This window comes from Eublepharis macularius, chromosome 13, assembly GCF_028583425.1.
Source record: "Eublepharis macularius isolate TG4126 chromosome 13, MPM_Emac_v1.0, whole genome shotgun sequence".
NCBI classification, from domain to species: domain Eukaryota; kingdom Metazoa; phylum Chordata; class Lepidosauria; order Squamata; family Eublepharidae; genus Eublepharis; species Eublepharis macularius.
The window spans coordinates 9,570,030-9,596,861 of NC_072802.1; the positions used below are offsets into that span (position 1 = coordinate 9,570,030).

Here is a 26,832-nt window from a genome sequence, read left to right on the forward strand (position 1 = left end):
TTTAATAAAAAAAAATCCTAATCATACTTTTTAGTGTGGTTTTTGTTTTTATTCAATAATAAATGAACAAGCCATACCCCATCCAGGACCAGAAACAAATGAAACTTAGCCTCAAACACCAGGTGATAACCTGTGCATGAATATATATGTATATATACATGCACATAATATATTCTACTGTATGGTATACTACATTTTTTTTGAAGTTTTGGAGTTATAAATAGCTTGATTAACAAAATGAAAAATTTAAGTGGGAAGAAAACCACTAGGTAGATATTATCATAAATGATAATAATCCATTTGATGCTCAGCTAAATAACTTTTTCAGGTTTTTTAGTGTGACTGTTGATGTAATTTTACATCCCACTCAAGTTTTGAGAGAAAAATTATATTCTTTAGCATTTTGTAGTTACACAAAATGTGTATACTTACACATTTGTTTCTGGTCTCAACTGGCTGTCCGAGTTCGGACTCTCTGGCCCCCAGGGAAGATGGGAGTTACCTCCCATCTCCAAGCAAGGAGGCCACCATCAAGCTGGAGGAGAGATGGGGAGATGGGGGAGTGGAAGACAAGGAGGGATACAGCAGACAAGAAGACCAGGATGTATTCACTAAAGAGGGCTGGACTGACAGAGCTTTGAGAACTGGAGATGCTCTGAAGCCCAGAAGAAGCAAGATGAAGAGAAGAAGAAGAGAGATTGAGCCCTGTGGAGATAAAGATGCAACCTCAATGTCCTGTAGACAAGATCCACCAGGGCAGAAAGGTGGAAACATACCAAGAGCGAGTTCTCAACGATTGGCAGGTGAGAAGAGGGGAAGCCTAGGAATTGATTATTTATGAGGGAAGTCAAGGGAGAGCCGGGGAGGACGTGCCTGCTTGACTCCACATGCAGAGACCTTGAAGGTCAAACGGGAGAAAGTGGGAGACAGGGAAGAGGGATACGAAGGTCAGGAGAAACTTCCCCCCTTCCTTTGTCATGACTGAGGCTCATCCTGTGACTAGAATCCTCTGAGAATAATTGTTCTGGAGCAACCGTCCTCTCTGCACTTGGCACAACAAAACCCAGGTACCGACTCTGGCCTATTTTTTTGGTTGGGGATTATTGAAAAAATACATATATTTTATTTATCAGAATTTTTAGTGCGAAAACAGGCGAGCATCAAACATTTGAACCATATGGAGCACTTGATGACTTGGTCTCTTTAGTCTCTTTTCAGTCTCTTTTCCTGCCATTTTAGTCTCTTTTCTCTCTCTTTTGGGGGTGGTCTACCAGTCCTAGCCCTGCAATCATAAAATGAATAAAAACAAAGTTGATGTCCAGGGTCTAAGGAGAAGGGGAGGGGAGACAGCCAGTCGATCACAGCTCAGCTGCAGCTGCCCAGACAGACACCAAAACCCTGCCACACCCAGCAACAGAGGAAAGAAAAGAAAAGAAAAGAAAAGAAGCACCCAAGCCCCAGATGCAGAGGAGTTAGCCATGTTAGTCTGTGGTAGCAAAATCAAAAAGAGTCCAGTAGCACCTTTAAGACTAACCAATTTTATTGTAGCATAAGCTTTCGAGAATCAAGTTCTCTTCATCAGATGCCTGATACAGAGACTGGTCAAATACAGAAGAGGAGGAGAGAGAAGAGGCAATTAGGGGGAGGAAGGGGGAGGGTGCAATCAAAACATTCCTTTGCTAGTATATGTAAACATCTCCTTTTAGTGTGTGTATCAGTCTGGGTACTAGTCTGGGCCTGTTGATTTGTTTCTTTACTTCATTTGGTGGGTACTGTAGTCCCAAAAATGCTTGTTGTAAATCTCTTAAGTGTGAGTCTCGGTCGAGAGCACTGGAGCAGATATGGTTGTAACGTAAGGCTTGGCTGTAGACAATAGACCGAGTGGTATGTTTACTAGTACCCAGAAACAGTCTGCTCCAGGACAAACCTAAAGGAACTAACAACAGAACACCACTGGTTGTCACCTATAGCTCCCAGCTCAAACCCATCCAACGTATCATCAGTGAGCTACAACCCATCCTGGAAAATGATACCTCTCTCTCAGAAGCCCTGGGTGGAAGACCTTTCCTTGCCTACAGACAGCCCCCCAACCTTAAACGACTTCTCACTCACAACCATGAATCGGCCAGCAGAGTCACCAGCACAGGTACCAGGCCCTGCAACAGACCCAGATGCCAGCTCTGCCCCTATATCTACCCAGGGAATACAATTACAGGACCCAATGGCATCAACTACACTGTCTCTGGCTCTTACAGCTGCTCATCCTCCAATCTGATATATGCCCTCATGTGCCAACAATGTCCTTCTGCTCTGTACATTGGACAAACCAGCCAACCTCTACGCAAAAGAATAAATAGACACAAATCTGACATTAGAAATGGAAACGTCCAGAAACCAGTGGGAGAACACTTCAATCTACCAGGACATTCCATCAAAGACTTAAAGGTCGCTGTAGTTCAACAGAAACCTTTCAAAAACAAAATCCAACGGGAGGCTGCTGAACTGGAATTCATATGCAAATATGACTCTGTCAAGCTGGGACTGAATAGGGACTATGAATGGTTATCACATTACCACAGGTAACAGATTTCCTTTACAGAGGTGGGGTCTGGGGGAGCTCAGTGGCACCTGGCGTGGGCTTTTGGGAACCACAGATCTCTTTGTCAGATGCATCTGGCAGGGAGAGCTGTGGTTATCGAAGGCTCATACTGCATTGGATGGTCTAGCTGTTTGGCTGCTACAAACTAACAGGGCAAACTCCTTTGAAGCCAACTGATACACACACTAAAAGGAGATGTTTACATATACTAGCAAAGGAATGTTTTGATTGCACCCTCCCCCTTCCTCCCTCTAATTGCCTCTTCTCTCTCCTCCTCTTCTGTATTTGACCAGTCTCTGTATCAGGCATCTGACGAAGAGAACTTGATTCTCGAAAGCTTATGCTACAATAAAATTGGTTAGTCTTAAAGGTGCTACTGGACTCTTTTTGATTTTCCAAGCCCCAGAGAATCAAACGGGGCAGGGAGAAGCCAGCCAGCCCCACCCTCTGGTGGGAGAATTGGAGCCCAAGCCAGGAGGGAGAGGGTACAGGCATCAGAGATGACCAGACAGCAAGATCACCAGCAGTAGCTGAAGGACAGCAAAGACAGCACTGGGCCACACCTCAACCAGTAGGCAGGGTAGAGAAGACTAGAAAGGAGAGGCTGGGAACAGAGCAACCTCAGGTGGGGCTGCCTGAGGCAATCAGCAAAGGAGGCACAGGTGTAACTGTGCAGAGCAGCCAGCAGAGTAACCCTAGGTGTTGCTGCCTATGACAGCCAGGGCTGAAGCTAGAGTGCTGGAGGGCGTGGCTGGCAGGTGGAGCTGAGAATGGGTGAAGAGATATAAGGGAAGTCCACCCACAGGAGAGGGTGGGTTGTTTTTTTTGTTTTTTGTTTTTGCTTTTTTATCCACTTATTCTATTTCTTATTTCATTTCTCATAATTCTTTCTTTTACATATATTAAGTATAAATCACATTTCCAATCCCTCAAATTTTCACCAGAATAGTTAATCCTTTAATCAGTCCAGGAGCAGAGGGTAAGATAGAAAAACAAAATAAAGAAGAGGAGACAGAAGATATAAACGGAAGAATTAATGCACCTTACTATATATCAATATAACAATACATTTTATACAAATCTACCCTCATTCTTTCATCAGTTTATAAAAGCCATCTAATCTTATATACTGAAGTGAGGCTAGAAAAACAAAACCAAATAAATATATAAAAAAATTTGGCTTAAACAGTAATTTATATTCTAGAGAAGATAGCTAAAATCTAGGAATAGTTGAAGCCCTCCAAAGATCCAGTTATCACATTATCTCAAGTCTTTTAAAAGTAAATATACAGTATCTAACATGTTATAAAACATCTAGGCTTAAAATAAGTATGTATTTACATATCATTAAGCATAGGGAGGAGATTTAAATCATAATCTATGTTCCTCCTTTCTCTATTTCAAAAGACAATAATAAAACCAGAAGGCTCTAAGAATCTATCCATCCCCTAAGAATCTAAGAATCTATCCATCCCTAAGAATCTATCCATCCCCTGTTATCCCTTCAGAGCACACAAACAGTATAACATGTTAGAGAAAAAGATAGACATAAAAGATTACGCCTATGCAGTTGGACCATAATTTCAGTTTCATTCTGATTTCTTTTTTATCCCAGGAGAACGGTGAATCATTTTCTCTTTCACACTAGCTAACCAATAACAGCCTTTCTTATTTTCTAGCCAGTTCTGTAAGCAGAATTCACATGGGCATCAGACCTTTGGGCGGCAGGCAAGGATGTACCCAAGGAGATTAAGAATGAGCTCAAGAAAATAGCCCTAGCAATGGCCGCCTCAATGGACGCCTCACTGGACTCCTTTCAAATGTCATCAAGAGCCATGTCTTCAACATCACTGCAAGACGCAATACATGGCTAAGAAACTGGGATGTAGACATCCCACCCCACCCCAGCGCGGAACAAAGTGGCAGCCATACCTTTTTCAGGGGCCAAACTATTTGGAGAAGCACTGGATAAATATCTAGTGGAAGATTTTGAAAAGGAAAGGGTCCTACCATCTAAGAAAAGAGACTTGAAGAGTAAGAGCAAGCAGCCCTTTTGAGACTCCAAATGTCCTTTCAGACAGGGATCTGACAGAGGTTACAAGAACTGCTGACAGACAAGACCTAGAAGTGATAGTAGGCACTTCAGCTTTCAGAAACAGTCAACAGTCAAAAGGCCAGAAGAAAGGAGTCAAAATGACTATCAAGCTTGCCGGACACCCATTCGAATCGGAGGACAATTACAAGGGTTTGCAGACCAATGAAAATGATCCATATTGGATAAGTGGGTGCCGGAAACAGTATCCAAGGACTATTCCTTGGAATTCAAAACGCAGCCACCAGAACGGCTAATCAGAATACCAAAGCACCCTCTGGAGTTAAGACATCTCAAGATACAGGAGGCCATTCAACATCTGATAAGAATACGGGCGATAGAACCAGTGCCAACACAGTTTAGGAACCAGGGAGTCTACTCAGTGTTCTTCATTGTACCGAAGAAAAATGGAGATGTAAGAGCCATTTTGGACCTGAAATGGTTCAACCAATTCATAAAGTCCCACAAATTCAAAATGGAAACATTGAAGACAACCACAGGGGCTATACAGAAGGACGACTTTCTAGCTTGCATCTATCTGTCAGAGGCCTATTTACCTATTCGACAGTCACACGGAAGGTATCTTCGATTCGTGTACAATGGAGAACACTACCAATACAAGGCACTACCGTTTGGACTCAAATAATCGCTGAGAGTGTTCATGAAAGTGCTGGTAACTCTGATAGCAGTCTTCAGAACCCAAGGGATAGCCCTATCCCCATACTTGGACGATACACTGATCAAAGCACCTTCTCTAACCGCATGCATGATAGCAGTACAGAAAGCCACATGTTGCCTGGAGGAACATGGATTTGTAATCAACTGGAAGAAGAGCAGTATTGTTCCAGCGCAGAGAATCCTTCACCTGGGAGTGACCATAGACATGATGAAGGACAGAGTGTTCATAGCAGAAGAGAGGAAACAGAAAATTCTCACAATGATAAAATTGGTTCAGGACAGGGTAACGGTGGAGGTAATGCTTCTGGCAAAACTGCTAGGAATGATAGTGTCATGCCAGGACATTGTCCAGTGGTCACGATTCCACACTCGCCCGTTGCAGAAATTCTTACGCCCTTTTCAATGGACCATAGCTCACAAATGGAGAAAGAGGGTAAAGATTCAGAATCCCTGAGCAAGGACCTGAATTGGCGAACAGAACAGAACAGGTTTGCAGAAGGGATGCCTCTCAGAGAGCCAAGGAGGACTATCATCATGACAGACGCGAGTGTGTCGGGATGGGGAGCTCATAAGGTGGACAGAATGAGCCAAGAAACCTGGAAAGTGAAAGAAAAAGGCAGCAGCATAAACCTTCTAGAACTGAGAGCCATCGAATATGGGCTATAGGAAATGTGAAACACCTTAGAAAATTGACACATACCAATAAGAATGGACAATGTGACGGCAAAAGCCTACATAAACAGACAAAGAGGGACCAGGTGTAAAATACTGAGCAGAGAGGAGGAGGAGATTTTCCAATGGGTGGAGACAAATCTTATTTTGATAAAAGCAGTACATGTAGCAGGAGCTCAAAACACAGTTGCAGATTGGCTGAGCAGGAACTTGGTGGAAAGCTGGAAGTGGACTTATTTGCAGTAGCCTTAAACAACCAAGTCACAAAATGCTTTTCCAGATGGAAGGAACAGGCGGCAATGGGAACTGATGCACTGAACGAGGACTGGCCTCGAACGCTGCTTTATGCCTTTCCTCCAGTAAGAATTCTGTGCAGAGTGATACAGAAAGTAATCACTCTGCCCAGTGACCCCGGGCTGTAGCCCCTTGAGTGCATCTATAAAACAGGTTTTGCTTTTCCTACAAGAGGGCTTGGACAAGTGTCTAAGTACTAATACCCTGAAGAGGCAACTGGCAGCCATTTTGGCAGTGAGGGGATCTAAAAAGGGACCTCCCTTACGAAACATCCGTATATCAAACGATTCATAAGAGGGACTATGTTGATAAATCTGCTACAAGTACATAGGTTCCCAACATGGAACCTTAATGTGATGTTATCTGCTCTTACAAGGGAACCATTTGAGCCCATGGCATCTTGCTCCCTTAAAGAACTGACACTCAAAACTATCTTTCTGACAGGGGTGACATCAGCAAGAAGGGTATTGGAAATAAGAGCACTGTCAGTAAACAGGGACCTTTGTATATATCATGCTGGTAAGGTAGTCCTGAGACCTGACCCAACCTTTATTCCAAAGGTAAATTTGGAATTCCATAGGGGCGAGGACATAGTGCTTCCTTCTTTTGGTGCAAATCTGAAGCATAGTAAAGAGAGGGAATGGCATAGTTTAGATGTCCGGAGAGCACTAAGTTACTACATAGAGAAGACCAAAATGATACGTAAAGCAAGAGAATATATTTATCTCATTCAGGAAAGGTTCACTTGGAAAGCAAGTGTCTACCTCTATCTTGAGTAGATGGATTAGAGATTGTATTGGTGTGTCTTACAAAGCTAATAATATTACCCCACCTGAAGGAATTATGGCCCACTCATTGAAAGCGGCCACTTCAGCAGCATACAGGGCATTCCCACGTGCCTCCACCAGCGCCAGATCTAGGGTTGCCCATGCCTGTGGCAACCCTAGGCTGACCACCTCGCGCGCGCAATGTGTGCGCGCTCCACGCTGCTTGATAACGTCACTTCGGTGACATCATCATGCAGGGCGGAACGGCGGAGGCAGCGTGCGGGGCTGGGAAGCCGCCTGCGCCATTCGCCTCCCCGCAGGCGAATGGCACAGGCGGCCTTGCAGCCCCCCGTGCTGCTTTCGCCTGCCCCACAAGACAGGGGGTGGCCAGCTTGCTGCGCACCCCCTGCCCTGCAGGGCAGGCAAAGGGCAGCACGGCCGCCCACACTATTCGCCTGCCCCGCTGGACAGGGGGCAGCCAGCTTGCCGCGCAGCCCCTGTCCTGCAGGGCAGGAAAAAGGCAGTGTGGCCACCCGCACCATTCGCCTGCCCCACAGGACAGGGGGCAGCCAGCCGCCCCCTGTCCTGCGGGGTACGCGAATGGCGCGGGCAGCCCTGTAACCCCCCGCGCTGCCTTTTGCCTGCCCTGCAGGGCAGGGGGTGCGTGGCAAGCCGGTGGCCCCCTGTCCTGCAGGGCAGGCGAAAGGCAGCGCGGGGGGCTGCGAGGCTGCCCACACTGCTGCCTGCGCCCTCTGGCAGCTGGCAGCTGCTCCCGGCGCCCCCTCCCTGGTGGCGCCAGGGGCAGACTCCCCCCCCTGCCCCCCCTCAATCCGACCCTGGCCTCCACGTCTGTCAGGTGAGTTCTATCGGCAGCTACTGCTCCTCAGCACAAGGGACAAGCATCAATTCAGCTGTGGTGCCCTGCTGTCTTCGTGCAGAGGATGTTGTCTCTCCCTCCCCGACCCAGGGAATGGGTTCCGTCGGTGCTGCCACATCCGTCAGATGGGTTCTGTCAGCAGCCACCACTCTTCAGCATGAGGGACAGGCATCAATTCAGCTGTGGTGCCCTGCTGTCTCCATGCAGGGGACGTTGTCTCTCCCTCCCGACCCGGGGAAAGGGTTCCGTCGGTGCTGTCACATCTGGCAGATGGGTTCTGTCAGCAGCCACTGCTCCTCAGCACAAGGGACGGGCATCACTTCCTGTCCTCGTTGCTTCCCCAGAGAGTGGAGAGCCCCCCCATGAGTGGGACTTAGAATACCCTCTCCCCCAAAGAGGGTGAGGCATCTGTCAGTCCATCTATCCATTCTGTTCATGTCCTGGGGTGAGGGAGATGGCCCCCATAAGTGGGATTTAGAATACCCTCCCCCCCAAAGAGGGGGAGTCATCTGCCCATCCTTCCATTCCGTTCACATCCCGGGGTGGGGGACATGGCCTCCCCATAAGTGGGAGTTATCTGTTAGTGAGGGGAGGGGGAGTCATCTCTCAGTGCCACCATGTCCGGCAGGTGGGTTTTGCTGATGGGAGGCGGGCAAGGGTCTTATTTTGTGCATTTGTCCCTCCTGGGTGGGTGTGGAAGGCATCCGTCAGTGACGTCACGGCCAGCAGGCATGTATCCGTTGCTTTCCTCTGCTGTCCCCATCCGGGGTACATAGTCTCTTCCTCACCAACCCAGGGGAGGGCATCTGTTGGTGCCACCATGTCTGGCAGGTGGGTTCTGTCGGCAGCCACTGCTCCTCAGCACAAGGGACAGGCACAAGGGACAGGGATCTGCTGCGCTGCTCTTCTGCTGTCCCCATCTGGGGGAATTAGTCTCTCCCTCTCCAACCATAGGGAGGAAGGGGGCCACAGGCAAAACCCATCTGGCACACTGTGGGCCACCCCCCAAGCCCATGGCACCCGGGGGACAGAAGGGAGGCAGTCTGGTCCATTGGCGGTCTTTTGATGCTCAGTGAAGTTCATGAGCAGTGGAGTCAGGAGAGGTAAAGGAAACCTTTCTCGTAGTGCATAGTTAAGTTATGGCATTTGCTGCAACAGTTGATGTGATACTCGTTAGCTTAGTTGCCTTTAAAATGAATGAGACTAATTTATAGAGGAAATTGGCTACCAGTAGCTATTAGTAATGATGTTAAATGAAACCCCCATGTGTGGAGGCCATGTGATAGCAGCAAGGAACAGATGTTTCTTTTTTGACCTGCTTATGCACTGTCTAGAGATCTCAGGTTAGTCACTGTGGAAAGTGAGATACTGGACCAGGTGAATCCTTGGCCTGACCTAGCTGGGCTGCTTTTACCTGTACTAAGTAGTCTCCTGACTAGAGGTTAGCAGAACAGCCTTCAGGCAATATACATCTCAAGGTAGCGTGCATCCTGTAATCTCCACGATGAACTGTGATGACCACTTGGTGAGCGTCATTGACTGAACCGAGAATTGAACCCAGGTCTCTGTGGTCCTAATCCAAGTGTCACTCTAAACCATTACAGCACAACCAGCTATAGCTTATTAGGATATTTGATAAGAATTTTTTTTTTCAAATCCTAGCTTTTTCCTGTTAGTAGGTTGTGTATGGATATTTCTGTTTCAGAGATCCTTTTGGGCTAACATTTATATTTATCTTTATTCTCATTTGTTCCTGTGGTGTTTCTTGTGTGCTTGCAGGACATGTATGCAAAGAAGAGTCGCAAGAGGCCTTAAGGGCCAAGTCCAGACCATTTTATCTGTAAATAGACCTGCTGGAATGTCCACATGCCGCTAAATTTATTCCCAGGTAGGTGTACTAGTTTGCTGCTTAGTTTGGTGAGATGGCTGCCTTAGTCAGAAGCACATTTACTCACTGCAAGCTTGAATGCGACATTCTTCCTCTGGGAATATATTCAGATACCATGAGAGAGGTCATGGAAAGGTGGACATCTGATGAATGATTAATTGACTGTTCTGGGACAAACTTTGGAAGGTTAGCAGGAATATCGCTCAGGATGAAACACTTTCTGTATCAGCTGTTCACAGCATTTACTGGGACAATAACTGCACACTTTAATTGGTAAATCAATCTGCCGAAGCTTCCACTTATTGGTTTGGTCCATTTTTAACCTGAGTACTGGGATATTACTCAGAAAAAACTAGTTGATGCAGACGTGTGTTGCATCTGTGTAACTCACTGTGGTGCCTTGGTTAAAATTAGACAAGGATCTGGGAGCCTCAAGTTCGAAACCTTGCTCTACCATGGAAGCTCACTCAGTGATCTTTGGCCTCTCATAACACACTCAGCCTGACCTACCTCACTGGATGATGATTCAGAGGATAAAATTGAGGGGGGGGGGAGGCTGTTGTAAGCCCCTGGGGAGATTGTGTGTGTGTGTAAATTTCTAAATAAAATAAAAATGGCATGTAACATTTTCAGTAGAACCCTTCTAGACCTTTTGTTTTCTGTTATGAGAACTGTGTGTTAATCGAATGCCAGTGCTTAAAACAGAAGCTGTGTAATGTAAAACACTGAAATTAGCTGGAGGAGCAGAGTTTAGCTCCACACATTTTGCAACCTGAGACAACCTCCTCCTGGGAGCCAGAGCAGCTAATTCTCCTTGCACTCTCCCCGTAGCCTTTAAACATGCCCCAGAAAGCCATGCATGCCAAGTCTGGGGTTCCCAAACTCTCACGAGTTTCCTTCCTATTGCAAGAGCTCGGCCATTATCATGGTTGTCTTTGCAGTCCTGCCAATTACTGTGGTTGTTTGGGCAGTTTTTTAGAGAGGACTGGCATCCATGAATATCCCAAACAGTCATGACATATCTTTGTCTCACACAAGTTTGGCTATCATTTTGGTTGCCTAAGCAACTGTGGTAATCGGCAGGACTGAATGGACAACTACAAGGACATCCAAACTCTTGCGAAAGAAAGGTAGAGAGGTATCTTGTGAGAATGTTGGAAGCCATGTAGGGTACTCATAACTTGCTGTTTGGTTCTTAGAGAGGGCTAGGGGAGATCAGTTTCTTTTTAGGTTCCTGGCATGCAGCAAAGGTGAGACCACCTGGTGAACAAGATGAAAAGCAGGTGCCTCAGCCTAATGGCAGAGCTGTCCCTAAGAGCTGCACAGAGCTGCACACCACTGAGAAACCTCTGAGAGGAATAGTTTCAGGTGGGTATCTATGTTAGTCTTTAGTAGTAAAACAAAATTCAGGTCTGGTAGCACCTAAAAGACCAACAAAAATTACCAGGTATAACATTTTGTGAGTCATAGCTTCATCAGACACCTCTGACAGTGAGCTTTAATTTGCAAAAGCTAATCCCTGGTAAAATTTGTTTGACTTTAAGGTGCTACTAGACCTGAATTTTGTTCTCTAAGGGGAAAGTGGCTGTCTTTTATGTCTGGCAGTGCTCCAGCTTCCTTGAAGGGTGCCTGTTGGGAAAAAATGTAATACCTGTTGTTTTTCTCACAATAAAGATGCAGAAAGTGTGGCTTTCTCTCCTGTCTAATACCTACAGGGAAGAGGCATATGGGGAATTTTTTACCAGTGAAGGTTTAGAAGTTGACCAAATGTATTTTTCTAGTACTACCACTTGTGCTGGGGTTGCAAAGGAATTGAGGCAACAGATGTGAACAGGGAGTTGAACAACTATGGAACACAGCCTAGGACAGCGATGGCGAACCTATGGCACGTGTGCCACAGCTGGCACGCAGAGCCCTCTCTGTGGGCACGCGAGCCAAGTCGCCCATCGCTAGGTCCAGGGCTCATTTGGAGGGGGAACGCCTGGAATGGCATTCCAGTAGCTCTGAGCAGAAATCACATGGGTTTTGGCCCTGCCCACGTGATTCCTTTTCCTCAAGGCTGCCTCCCTGCTGCCCATCTCTTTAGCAGGAGGAAGCGGAGGCAGCAGCCGGGCTGCTGGGGCTGGCTTTCTAAAGAAGAGTAAGCTGCTTTGATTTAACTTGCTTTACTTTCAGTTGTGGCTCTTGAGAGAGAGAGAGAGAGAGAGAGAGAGAGAGTGCTTGCAAGCAGGACTGCTGGTCTAAAGAAGGGCAAACTGCTTTGATTTAACTTGCTTTACTTTCAGTCGTGGCTCTTGAGTGAGTGAGAGAGAGAGAGGGAGAGGGAGAGAGAGAAAGTGCTTGCAAGCAGGGCTGCTGGTCTAAAGAAGGGCAAACTGCTTTGATTTAACTTGCTTTACTTTCAGTCGTGGCTCATGAGTGAGTGAGAGAGAGAGAGAGAGAGAGAGAGAGAGAGAGAATGCTTGCAAGCTGTTGGTCTAAAGAAGGGCAAACTGCTTTGATTTAACTTGCTTTACTTTCAGTCGTGGCTCTTGAGTGAGTGAGAGAGAGGGAGAGAGAGAGAGAAAGTGCTTGCAAGCAGGGCTGCTGTTCTAAAGAAGGGCAAACTGCTTTGATTTAACTTGCTTTACTTTCGGTCGTGGCTCTTGAGTGAGTGAGAGAGAGAGAGAGAGAGAGAGAGAATGCTTGCAAGCTGCTGGTCTAAAGAAGGGCAAACTGCTTTGATTTAACTTGCTTTACTTTCAGTCGTGGCTCTTGAGTGAGTGAGAGGGAGAGGGAGAGGGAGAGAGAGAAAGTGCTTGCAAGCAGGGCTGCTGGTCTAAAGAAGGGCAAACTGCTTTGATTTAATTTGCTTTCAGTCATGGCTCTTGAGTGAGTGAGAGAGAGAGAGTGCTTGCAAGCAAGGCTGCTGGTCTAAAGAAGGGCAAACTGCTTTGATTTAACTTGCTTTACTTTCAGTCGTGGCTCTTGAGTGAGTGAGAGAGAGTGAGTGCTTGCAAGCAAGGCTGCTGGTCTAAAGAAGGGCAAACTGCTTTGATTTAACTTGCTTTACTTTCATTCGTGGCTTCTGAGTGAGTGAGAGAGAGAGATGTTAATTAGTTGGGACAACTGTTTGAGTTGTTTTTTCTTAATTAAAACTTCAGTATTCAGGTTTAATTGCACTTTGAAATAAATACGTTGGTTTTGTGTTGCAGTTTGGGCACTCGGGCTCAAAAAGTTTCTCCATCACTGGCCTAGGATCACACAGATAATTAGTGCCTGAACAGATAATTGTTTCAGTAGTCCATGGAGGTCTCACCCATGGGTGTTACAGCCACTCATCCAGTATGGGAAAAGGCCTAAAGTGAAAAGTGGGCTTTAATAATTGAACATTGTTTTTTATTTGGTAAAACGTTAACTGATCTTTTAAAACCATTTTGTGTTACTCTGTAACCTTTCCCAGCCCCAAACACTTGTAATTTCCATGATTTACCACTTGTCCGTGCTTAAGAACATACAATTTTGAAAGGGATTATGTAATTAGCCTTAACACTAAGCAACTCAATAAATCAAACAACTGTTTTTTCAAATCCATAATTAGTGTTATCACATTGCCAGTTTCTGTTTATTTAAAAACGTTTTATACTACCACCTCTCTGTTTGAATATGCTTAGGGCAGCTTACGTTATTTAAAATGACAAAACTGTACTAATGCAATCCAGTCATAAAAATATGAACATAATTCATGTGCATTCTCTTGATTCCCCCATTTCTTCCTGTGCTGTTGCCTGAACAGAAAGGGATCATTACATGGTAAAGGCTTGAATTATATGGCAGTGTAACTGTACATTGTTACAATATGCACAACCTGCCACATAGAAAGCTGCATTTCCTTTTTATATAAAAAAATTTTATTGGATGGGTCAGTATACACAAATCATAATATTCAATATCAATATCCATCACATTATATCATTCCCACCCATTCCCCCCCTTTTCAGTTGACTTCCAACAGTTTTCCATTCCCTTCATCTACATTACATCACTATCTCCTATAATATTAATTTCTACATTATAATATATAATATAACATATCTATATCTACCATGTTTAAAATAAGTCTCTAATATTACTTTCAAGACTATAATATAAAATATACTATATCATTCTTACTTATACACTATCCATATTTTCACCTCTAACTAATATAAAGATCTATTCTCCCCTCTTAACAATTATCCAAAGACCACATTTTGCCTTTCATGTCCCACTTTTTTTCCACATAATTCTTAAGTTTCTCCCAACTCATAACATATTCCACAGTATCTTGTTCTTTCAACTTCCTTGTTAGCTTGTCCATTTTTGCCATATTTAGTAATTTCAGAATCCAATCTTCCACTGATGGTATCTCTTCAGTCTTCCACAACTGTGCATAAGACATCCTAGCCTCAGTTATCATATAAAACACCATTGTTCTGTCCATTCTATCAAATGCTTCTAGGTTCATACTTAATAACAACAATTCTGGGTTCTTAATTACATTTTTCTGTAAAATATCTGACATAACCTCTACAATTTCCCCCCGGAATTGTTTATCTTTTTCACAAGTCCACCACATATGATAAAAAGAACCTTCATGTTTCTTACACTTCCAACACTTATCTGACATTTGACTATTACCATTTGCTAACCTTTTTGGCGTTAAATACCACCTATACATCATTTTATACACATTTTCTCTTATAGTGGTACATGTTGAAATTTTTATAGTATTTTTCCACAACCTTTCCCAAGCTTCCATCGGTATATCTTTATTACAATTTATTGCCCACTTCACCATCTGTACTTTAACTATCTCATCTTCTGTAAACCATTTTAACAAAATTTTGTATACTTTAGATATCATCTTTTCCCCCTCTTGAAGTAAACATTCTTCTAGTTCCGAGTTTTTAGTCCTAAATCCTACCTTTCTATGATCTGTATCATATAAGTCTTTTATTTGTCTATATTGAAACCAACCATACTGAAACGGCAGTTCTTCATTGGTTTTAGGTATATATTTATCACAATCTACTCTTAAAATTTCTTTATATGTCCTCCACTCCTCTCCATCATATTCCACCTTTGGGTTTACAACTTCTGCAGGTATAATCCACATTGGAGTCTCTTCATCTAAATATCTCTTATATTTTTTCCAAACCGCAAATAAACTCCGTCTCACAAAATGATGTAAAAACATAGCATCAGCTCGTCTTCTCATACCACAGATACACATGCCATCCAAAAAATTTGTTATATCCTTCCAACGTCAATAGCTTGTGGTTTTTCAATAACATCCACTCTTTTAACCAAACCAGACATATAGCTTCGTGATACGATTGCAGATTCGGTAATTGTAGTCCGCCTCTCTCCTTAGCATCCTGTAATACCTTCATCTTGACTCTGGGCTTCTTCCCTGCCCATACAAAGTTCAAAATCTTCCTTTGCCATTTTTCAAATTGCTTATTATCTTTCACAATTGGTATTGTTTGCATTAAAAACATTATCCTCGGAAGTACATTCATCTTAATTACAGCAGTGCGACCCAACCATGATAAATGCGTTTTGTTCCTTTTCAACATGTCCATATCTATTCGCTGCCATAATTTGTCATAGTTGTTTTTAAAAAGATCAATATTTTTCGCAGTCAACACAATACCTAGATATTTTATTTTATGGACTACCTCACAGTTCGTTATCTCCATTAAATCTTGTTGTTCTTGCTTAGACATATTTTTACATATTAATTTTGATTTGCTCTTATTTACGTAAAATCCTGCTAAATCCCCAAATTCTTTTATTTTCTCCATCAATCTTGGCATATTTTGGATTGGATCTTCCACTATCACCATAATATCATCGGCAAAAGCTCTCACTTTATATGAGAATCCTTTAATTTTCAAGTCTCTTATCATATCATCTTCACCTATCTGCCTCAATAGAATTTCCAATACCATCACAAACAACAATGGGGAGAGTGGACATCCTTGTCTTGTTCCTTTTCTTATTTACAACTTTTTTGTTATATCACGGTTTACGATTATAGCTGCAGATCGGTCTTTATATATTGCCTTCACTGCTTGAATAAACATCTTGCCCATTTGCATCTTTTCCATCATGGCAAACATAAAGTCCCAATTTAAATTGTCAAAAGCTTTTTCTGCATCCACAAAGAAAAAACCAACATTTTTTCCTGGATTCTTATCATAGTACTCTATTGCATTCAGTACTACTCTTAAATTGTCTTTTATTTGTCTATCCGGCAGAAAACCTCCTTGTTCCTCTGCTATAAACTCCACCAAACAGGTTTTAAGTCTTTCAGCCAATATTTTTGCAAAAATCTTATAGTAATTATTAGAGATATCGGTCTATAGTTTTTAACATTCGTTAAATCCTGTGCTTCTTTCGGTATCATTGAGATGTTGACTTCATTCGGACTTCCGGTTTGGGATCTATGGAGGTCTGACGCAGCTCCACTTGCGGAGCTGACCGGACTGCCGTTTTGAGCGGCCGGCGGGGGCAATTCAGCCCGTGGCCGACTGCTCTCAGGCGGAGAGCAGGCAAAGAACGCTCAAGACCTCAGGGCGCGTTGATCTCGGGCGAGGGGGGGTTCTGCGCAACGGGCCCGCTCTCGACCCTTGAGGTCCCACCCTGTGACAGGTCGGCTACGATCTCTGCGGCAGTTTCGGGGCCAATGCGGTTGGCATAAGACCTACGTACCCAAGCTTCAATAGGGGAAAGAAGAGTAGAAGAGAAATTAAGATTGAAACAGCGATTACAACCCGAGGAAAGTGAATGAGAAGGTAAAGATCACTATCTTCTGATACGGGACAGATTGTTAAAAAATAAAGAAGAATAAAAGTAGATTTTCAAACTGCAACAGGCTAATTATAAGGAGGGGAAGACTCAGCAAGAGTTGTATTAGAAAAAAGACTAAGTTTAAAGAAGTTATTAAAGAAATCGGACTATTGTTCTGAATACTTGCGGTTATGGAGCTGTGAGAAGATTTTACCATCGCGAGAGCTACTGAGGGAAGTCGGGAAACAGGAAGTACGTAATAATAATAGAGTTGCTGGAGAGAAGCGGCCCCTGCCGGAGGGCAGGAAGAAGGGAATCGCCATCTTTGCAAGGGGAAGAGTTGCAGCTTCAGCAGAAAAGGAAGTAAGCCATTTTGGATTATAAAAATCATAGAAAAACCATAGAGAAAAGACGCCCGACATTTTGGATTTTCTAAAAGTTTTTTTTGCAAGAAGACCGGGACATTTAAATTAAAAGGACACTAAATTTTACGCCACGGAGTTAAGGAAGAGAGCGGACTCGTGGGAGCGAGCCAAAGCAAGCCCCACGATGTCGAAAAAAGAGTGGCAATCGGCAATAGAAAATCTAGACAAAAAACTCTTAGAAGTGATTAAAGAACTTAAGGACATGAAACCGTAGCTGATTAAAGAGGTTAAACAGACAGTGAAAAGTGAGCTGTCAGAAGTGAAGAAAGGTATGGAAATAATGCAAAATGAATTGCAAGGAACACAGCAGAGAGTCAAAGTGGTGGAAGGCGCGGTGGAGAATCTAGCTGATACGCAACAAACAGAGATGAGGTTGATGAGGGGGAGAATGGCGGTTGCGGAAAGTAAACACATGGAGAAGCAGCTGAGATTTCGCGGCTTGCCGGAAGTGGAAGGAAAGACAGCGCAAGAACAGATGACTGAGGTGTTAGCTGAATACCTGGGAAAGGAGGAGGAGGAAGTTGTGGCTATCCTGGACGTGGTATATCGTGTAAATTCAAGAATTGTGACCCAGAGGAAATTACCAAGAGATGTGATTGTGCAGTTCACGACCCGAAATACGAAAGAGAAGATTGTGACTAAACAGTTTCAAGATCCATTGGAGATTGACGGCAAGACGATTATCATTATGAAGGAATTACCCAGATCGGTGTTACTAGATCGGAAAAAATACAAAGCGCTAATTCAGATTCTGAAGGACATGAAAATCAGGTATAGATGGGAATTACCAGAAGGAGTGTCCTTTGAATTTGGAGGGGCCAAAAAGCGTATCAGATCTGAACGAGAGATGGAGCGATTTTTAAGGGACAATGAAAAGGACTTACCAGCAACAAGATTATGATTATGGAGTGTAAAGTTTTATCTTGGAATGTAAATGGACTTAATTCACCGAATAAGAGAAAAAGCATTTTCCACTGGCTATTAAAACAAAAATGTGATATTGTATGTTTGCAAGAGACCCATATTCGAAAACAGGACGTAAAATATTTAAAATCGAAAAAATTGGGTAATGATTTTGCAGCGGCCTCTAATAAGAAAAAAAGAGGAGTGGTGCTGTATATAAAAGAGGAGCTGCAGCCAAAGTTTGTAATGAAGGATGTGGAAGCCAGATTCATAGCAGTGGAATGTATATGGAATTTAAAGAGAGTGCTGGTAGTCGGAATTTATGCACCTAACGGAGCAAAAGAAAGCTTCTTTGAGGATTTGAGGAAGCAACTAGATGAACTTTCATATGACCAGATAATTCTTGCTGGAGATTTCAATGGAGTGACAAATTTGGAATTAAATAAAAAATCATCAACTGCACAAAAGAAAAGAGGACTGTTACCAAAGCTGTTTTTTGAATTGATACAACAGGAAACCTTAGAAGATGTATGGAGAAGACAAAACCCTAAAAGTAGACAATTCACGTTCTTCTCCGCAAGACATTCTACATTATCGAGAATTGACATGATCTGGGCCTCAAAAGACTTAGCGTTATGGACTAAGGAGGTGGAAATAATGCCGATGGTAGGCTCGGATCACAATCCAATTATGTGGAAATTGGGGAGAAGGAGCAAAAGGAAAGGATGGAGAATAAATGAGGATTTGTTACAAGAGGGAGAGAACATGGAGATGCTGAGAAGAGAGACAAAGTTCTTCATACAATACAACATGAATAAAGAAGTACCAACCAACAAGGTTTGGGACACCTACAAGGCGGTAATTAGGGGCATACTAATGGACTTAAATGGAAGAGCCAGAAAAAAGAAAGAGGAGAAGAGACAGGAGATTGTGGAGAAAATAAAAGCCAAAGAAATACAGCTAAAGAAGAGACCAGGGAAAAAGAAAATTTATCAGGACATTAAAATACTTCAAGAACAGCTGACAGCAATGAATAACAAAGAATTGGAGTGGAATCTTAAAAGATTGAACCAAAAAGCGTTTGAAGGTGCAAACAAACCTGGGAAATATTTGGCATGGCAACTGAAAAAGAGAAAGGAAAAGAAAACAATAAATAAAATTTGTGAAGATAACAAAACGTATTTGGAACAGACAGCCATTAGTAGAGCCTTCTATAAATTTTATGCTAAACTGTATAATAAGAAAGAGGTGAACAAAGAATCAATAGCGACATATTTGGAGAAAATGAAGCTCCCAGTAATCTCGGAAGCTTGGAGAGATAGACTGAACAACGAAGTAACGGATGAGGAAATAAGAAAGGCAATACAGTCAACAAATCTGGGAAAGGCGCCAGGGCCAGATGGATTTACAGCTAAATTTTATAAGGCAATGGCCAACGAACTGGCACCATTCCTAAAAGAGGTGATCAATGGAGTCTTAAAGGATCAACGGATTCCAGATACCTGGAATGAAGCTAACACATCATTGATCCCCAAAGAGGGCCAAGATTTGACTAATGTGAAAAATTACAGACCTATATCGTTACTTAATAATGACTATAAAATCTTTGCGAAGATACTGGCGGAGAGAGTGAAGGGATGGCTTTCGGAAGTGATTGAGGAGGAACAAGCAGGCTTTTTGCCAGATAGACAAATTAGAGATAACCTAAGGACAGTGATCAATGCTATTGAATATTATGATAAGCGTTGTGATAAAGAGGTTGGTTTCTTCTTTGTAGATGCTGAAAAAGCGTTTGACAATCTGAACTGGGACTTTATGTTTGCCACTATGGAAAAGCTACAAATGGGAGAAAGATTCATAAGAGCAATTAAAGAAATCTATAGAGACCAGAATGCAGCAATTGTAGTGAATGACGAGGCTACTAAGAAACTGACTATAAGTAAAGGAACAAGACAAGGTTGCCCGTTGTCTCCGCTGTTATTTATTCTGGTATTGGAGATTCTGATGATACAAATATGACAAGATGAAGAAATTCGGGGAATAAAAATAAAAGACTTTTCTTATAAGGTCAGAGCATTTGCGGACGATATAATGTTAATTGTAGAAGACCCAACGGAGAACATGCCAAAAGTGATAGAGAAGATTAAGGAGTTTGGAGACTTGGCAGGGTTTTATATTAACAAAAAGAAGTCAAAGATATTATGTAAAAATATGACTAAGCAAAAACAACAACTGTTAATGGAAATAACAGACTGTGAAGTAACAAGTAAGGTGAAATATTTGGGAATTGAACTGACTGCAAAAAACATAGATCTATTCAAAAATAACTATGAAAAATTATGGACTCTGATTGAGCAAGATCTGATTAAATGGAATAGACTGAATTTGTCATGGTTGGGAAGGATTGCAGCAGTTTAAAACATTAAAAAAATGTTCTTTTGCTCCATTAGGCGCATAGATTCCCAAAATCAATGTTTTTTTCCCATTGCACTCAAATTCCACCACCAGATATCTACCATCTCTATCACCAACAATCAGTTTTGGTTGCAATTCTTCTTTTATGTAAATTACAATTCCTCTTTTTTTTTGCTTTGTTGCCACTACAAATTCTTTTCCCAATTTCTTATTTTGTAAATACTTATTATCTTGGTCTCTTATATGGGTTTCTTGTAAACAAATTAAATTACATCTTTGTTTGGTAAGCCAATGAAATATTTCCTTGCATTTTGAGGGTGAATTAAGTCCATTTACATTCCATGATATTAATTTATACTCCATATTTAAAGTCTACTTGTTTTAGGTAAGTCCTTTTTGTTCTCCAACAGGAACACTTCCATTGCATGTTTTGATTTAATTGCTTGTCTCACAGATTGGAATTCAAAACTCAAACCTTCAGGTATTTCCCATCTATATCTTATATTCATAAATTTCAGTTTCTGTGTCAAATCTCTGTATTTCTTTCTCTCTTGCAAAACTCTCCTCGGTAACTCCTTCATAATTCTGACCCTTGTCCCCTCAAGTACCAACGGGGATTCAAAATGCTTTCTAATAATTTCCTCCTTCATTCTCTTTGTAGTTAGCTGGACAATAACGTCTCTTGGTAGATTCTTTTGCTCTGCATACCTTGAATTCACTCTGTAGGCTATATCCAGACTGGCATCCACCTCTTCTTTTTCCTTATTTAGAAATTCTGCTATTATTTCAGTGATTTGTTTCAAGGTTGATCCTGCCATTGTCTCTGGAACGCCTCTAAAACGAAGTTGTTTTTCCGTTGCTTTGCATTCCATCACAACCATCCTGTCACTTAATGCTGATGTTTCTGCTTTTATGCCATCTGTTCTAAGTTCCACCTCCTGTACCTTCTGCTGTGTTGTTTGCAACTCTTTTTTCATCTTATCAATATTTTTCGCCAACTCTGCCACTTCACATTTTATAGCCTCTTTAATATCCTTCAATAAATTTTGCTGTGACTCCTGTATCTGCTTTTGCGATTCCTGTACCATTTCTTGTGTCTTTTGTATAATTTCATTTATTTCTTTATTGCCCTCTGTCACTTTTTTGTCCAAGCTTTCAATCGCCATCTGCCAGTCTCTATCTTTATCTTCTTTTGCCATCGCTGGACTTGCCTTGGCACCCCACAAATCCGCTCTCTTTCTCAACTCCATTTTCTCACCTGTCACTTTAAACTCCCGTATTGAATCTTAAATTAATAGTCCAATTTTTATATCATTCAAAATGCCAGGTGTCTTTTCTCTATAGTACCGTCTATGGTAAAATTCACAACCTTCCCTTACTCAAAATGGCAAATTTCCCTTCTTCAAAATGTCGGGCGTTTTTTCCCTATAATATAGTCTATGGTGAAGTCTTCAACCTTTCCCACACTCAAGATGGCAAATTTCTGCTTCCTCTTCAGGTCCTCTGTCCCACGCTGTTCTCCTTCCGTTGCTCCCCCAACACACTTCCTGTCCTTCTAGCCGTGGCTCGCTGCTTTTAATGAGTACACTACTTCTTGCGATCTTCCAGCCGCTTCCCACACTCCTTCCCCGCGTCGTTATCTCTCAAACCACAGGTATGCAAAACAAAACATCTTTTTCATTCTTTTTAGCTCTCTTATATTCAAAAAGTCACAATTTCCACTCCCAATCACTTTCTTACTTCCTCCGCTTTAGGTATCTGTCTCTTTAATTCAATATACTTTGGTCTTTGTTTAGTTATCGAGTCCGTTAGGGGAGATAGCAATCTTTACTTCTTTTGTTCTTCTTGGGTTGTGCTCACTGTTTCTTTTGTTCAATTCTGCTTTAAATCTGTTTCTGAAGCTTGGGTACGAAGGTCCTGTGCCAATTAAATGACTCCAAAAGCTGCTGCAGAGATAATAGCCGCCCTTCTACAAGGGGACCTCAAGGCAGAAAGGGAATCCTTTATTCAGAACCCCCCCCCTCTGCCGAGATCACTCACTCTTAGGGTCACAAAGCATTCCTGCCCAATTTCTAACTGAAATCGGGGCTGCGGGTGGTCGAGGCACCGTGCCAGCCAATAAACAGCACCTCGGATGGTCCAGCTCCCTGGACCACTTCAGACCTCCATAATCCCAAGCCAGAAGTCCTCAGAAAGCTGCATTTCCAAGCAGCTTATTAGTGTGCTTTGAAAAGGGCTGTAATTATGCAAACAAGGCTCTTAAATGTTTAACAGTAGAACTCCTAGCCCTCAGCTGTCTGTAGGCCTTCTGCCTTTAATGAAGTAATCCATTCTCCTTTATAGCTTTTTATGCCTGGAAGCCCTGCCTTTTAAAGACAAAATTCTCAAAGGTGGTGGCTTCACAGACGTTTGTCTCTGATGGATTATCGAGATACTGTTCAACCTGGATTCTGAGATGGACACAGTATGTCAAACTGCTATGGTTGCCTTAATCTATTCCAGTCAATAGATGGAAAGTATGTTGCTCTTTGTTCTTCTCAGGAGTGAAAACAGCTGAAGTGTTAACTCCATTCTTCTCCTTTAAGCTCTCCAGAGTGAAAAGGTATTAGTAAGAAATTTATTTTCACCCCTGGTTCTCCTGGACCCCTTTCAACAATATTTCATACCCTTAAGCTTGGTATCCATCTGGACCACCTGCCTTGAAGGGGTCTTGGGGGGATATTGTCTTTGCGGGCTCTGATCTTTCCAGGAGGGCAAATTACAAGAGTCGGTACCAGGTGAATCTCTTGCATGGTTTATGTGGTACCTCTGTCTTTCCCTTGTGCTGTTTGTCATCTAAATTGAACTGATGGGAGAGATCATCCAGAGCTTCAGAATAATGTGTTGTCTCCTTTCCATCTAATTTCAGAGAGAGAAATGAAAATGCTAAACAAATGTTTGGAGGCAGTGAACAGGCCAAAATTGTAGACTGGGTGTAAAATGGATATAGGATTGCACTCTTTCTAAATTTTTTGTTTTCTTTTTTAATTTACATTATTTATAGTCTGCCTTTCTCACTGAGATTCAAGGTGGGTTACTGTAGGTCAGTACAACGAACAGCAGGGCCATTCAATAAGCAATGCAATAGGGCATATAAATGCAAAATTTGCAGAGATTTGAAAACAAGCAGAAATCTGATAAAGAGTTGAAATCATGCTGAAACAGAGCAAAAGCAATTCTAAACATGACATATTATGCAATGCAAAAACTACCCAGTAGAATCGTATTTATGGCAACCAACAGTACATAGTAGCATAATCTACAGTACATATCCCTTCACCTCTGCATCTCTTTGAAACCACTTCCTTAAAGTACAGCCCTCCTATCTGAGTGACAGGCCGTCTTGAATAATTGGGTTTTGCATAGTCTGTGGAAAGCTAGGAGAGTGGGAGCTTTCCTAACCTCTTCAGGTAGGCCACTCCATAAAGTTGGGGATAATCACAGAGAATGAACAGCAGCTGCTGATTTTGCTCATATGCAGGCTGGCATCTGCAAAAGGCCCTGTTCAGATAAGTGAAGCTGCCGTGGAGGAACATATGGAGAGAGGCAATACTGTAGATATGAGGGACCAAGGCCATAAAGGGCTTTGTATGTGATAGCCAGTTCCTTGAATTGAGCCTGGTAACTGATGGGTAGCCAGTGGTATGACTGCAAAATGGGAGTAATGCACATGCTGTGCTTAGCTCTTGGTAATAACCAAGCTGCACTGTTCTGAAAGAGCAAGCACACAGCTTGAGGGTGCTCCTGGACTCTCTGTTGTCCTTGAATGGACAAGTGACGGAGGTGGCCGAGAGTGCTTTCTAGCAGTTTAAGATGATCCACCAGTTGCAGTCATTCCTGGAGAAAGCTAGCCTGGCTGCTGTAACACATCTCTCAGTAACATCTAGATGCCATAAAAAGGGCTGTCTTTCAAGATGGTTGGTTGGAAATCTCAGCTAGTACAAACTATGGTGGCCAGAATGTTAAAGGGGATCTGCAGCATTGTACACGTTAACCAGTGTTGTAAACATGCTTCCAGTTTTGTTTCCAGACACAGTTTAAAGCCCTTACTGGTTTGGGTCCAATGAACCTGGATGGTTTCCTCCTGTATACTCCTACCCAAGCCCTGAGATCATCAGAGGGATGAGTGTTCTCTTCAGAAGTTTGGCTGGCTGATGTGGAAGCACCTTCTCAGGCACTGACCCCACTGTGCAGGGCTCAGAAGAAGTACAGTTGGTGCTATCATCGTTGATCTTTTTGAAGCATTCTAGAAACCCGTTGAAGGAATGTGATCCTTGGACTTTAATTTCTTGTATCTTTTTAACAGTTGCATTTTATCATGTGTGAGCTATCTTGGCCATTCTAAATGGAAAGGCAGCATAGAAATTTGCTAAACAAATAATTGATGTGATGTGTTAGCAGTAGGAAGTTCCATAAGTGAACTTGTATGTTTAAAATTGTCTCCTGGGATCACAAGTATAATGAGCATGCTTGGTTAGCCTTCTCAGCTAAGATTTCCATCAGTCACAGAATACTCATTTCCCCTTCTTTTTTAACAACCTGTTACCTCATTCTTTAGACACTTTATGGGTGAGGGGAGAGTTTAAAAAATACAAAGTGAAATCAACAGGAGCAGACAAAAGCATGCAGAAATAAGAGGGCCTTTACCTGGCACCTTTGTGTTAGTAGTGAGTCTCATGGTTAGATCTCATGGGGGTGGGTATCCCAGTGGCATGGTATTAAAACTAAGAAGGGCCTTGGTTGTTGCTCTCCTTGCCTCAGACAGCTGGAGCCCCAGACCAAAATTTCTACTCCCTTGGGAAAATCAAGCATGTGCTCTTGATGCTAGGTAAAATAGGCAGCTTGCTTAAGGTAACTGGTGTGAGGGAAGAGTTTTCTTCTTTTCCCAGGGGATTCACTGATTGTTGTGAGTCCTTGATAACTTCTGGAAAATCAATCATAGGCTTTTTGTACGTTTAAGGACGATAGGAGGAAAACCAACAAATTACAGGAATTAACTGTGAAATCCTAAGCAGAGTTACTCCAGTCTAAGCCTATTGAAACCAATGGGCTTAGACTGGAGTAACTCTGCTTAGGATTTCACTGTAAGTCTTTTTAGGTTCCTTTGATGAATGTCAATTATTCCTCAGTAGGAGTTTTTTTCCCTCCCTTATTATTACAATTAGTAGTAATTTTTACCATACCGTGTAAAAGCACAAATGTGTTAAAGAAAATTACAGATACATAAAATGGGGAATTTGCACTGTAAATAGAGCTAATAAGATCTCCATATTTTTTCCCAGCACTGCATTTAGAGCACTTACTTTGGTTCTATATGTCAGTATTATACTGCTCCAAAAATATTTGAAAGATGGAAGAGGCTGGTCGTGAGTTGTTCCTGCCATGACCCTTGCCCAGTATATGTGGCTGACACCAGCATAGGCAGCACCCGAATGAACTGGCTGATCCTGAGATACTCCACCATCCTTCACGAACTAGTATAGCAGCGTGTGGGATCTAGGCAAGGGGCCACTATGCTTCTGCTGTAACACATGAACCTTGCAGGCAATTCCTATCCATCCAGAACTAAAAATGAGTTTGCTTCTAAGGAGCTTCTATTCACTTTATTTTCTTGTGCTTGGTTATTCTGGGGACATAAACTGGCTTATTTGAAGATGCTGATTTCAGTGGACTCCATGAGGTCAGAAGAACCATTTGCTGTCTTTCAAAAATATATTTGCTGCATGATAATCAAATGCATTAGCAAAAGATTCTTGATGTATATTCTGGCTGCATCAGGGTAAAGAAGTATTGTGTATAGTGTTTGTCTTTATACCTTTGAAAAACTGGAATGGAAACATGCAATTGAAAAATTATTTAATCACTGTGTAATCTTGTTATAGCATACTATTACACATTTTATTTTATTGTATGGCAAATTGCATTGATACTTGAAGTTCAGTACTGTGAGAGTAGAATACAAGCACTCCAGAAGCACCAGTTCTTCCTTTCTGAATTTCATTATCAGCCCCACCAGTCAGTCGTGACTCTGCTGAAAGGAGGTGTTTAGGTAAGGATGCCTAGTTGCTAAGCAATGGGCATCAGAGGCTTAAATTCTTAAAGCTATAGCACAAAGTTTTCCTTTATGAGTTGTACATGTTAAAGTGAAGGTTTTTGTACTGAGTCTTTTCTCATTTGGATGTATGTTTCATGTAAGGCAGATTGTGTTAGTGGGTTGTGTGCTAGCTTTTAGATAAACTCGCCTACATTTCTTTAGTTTTTTATAGTTTTCCTGGTTGGAGATAGAACAAAGTCATTCAGCTCCTTTTTGTTCTGCTACCATAGAAGGAGGAGAGAATAAGCCATCTATTCCCAAATACAGCTTTTA

General features: G+C 42.4%; 1 protein-coding gene across 1 annotated transcript in view; it reads left to right on the plus strand.

The window, feature by feature from the left end:
- The window catches only part of ZC3H12B (zinc finger CCCH-type containing 12B), a 95,997-nt gene that overhangs the window by 16,317 nt on the left and 52,848 nt on the right, over positions 1-26,832 (plus strand). The window contains exon 2 of the mRNA XM_054996623.1: positions 9,759-9,867. The gene's annotated coding sequence lies outside the window, so the exon portion shown is untranslated. The remainder of the gene's footprint in view (positions 1-9,758; positions 9,868-26,832) is intronic.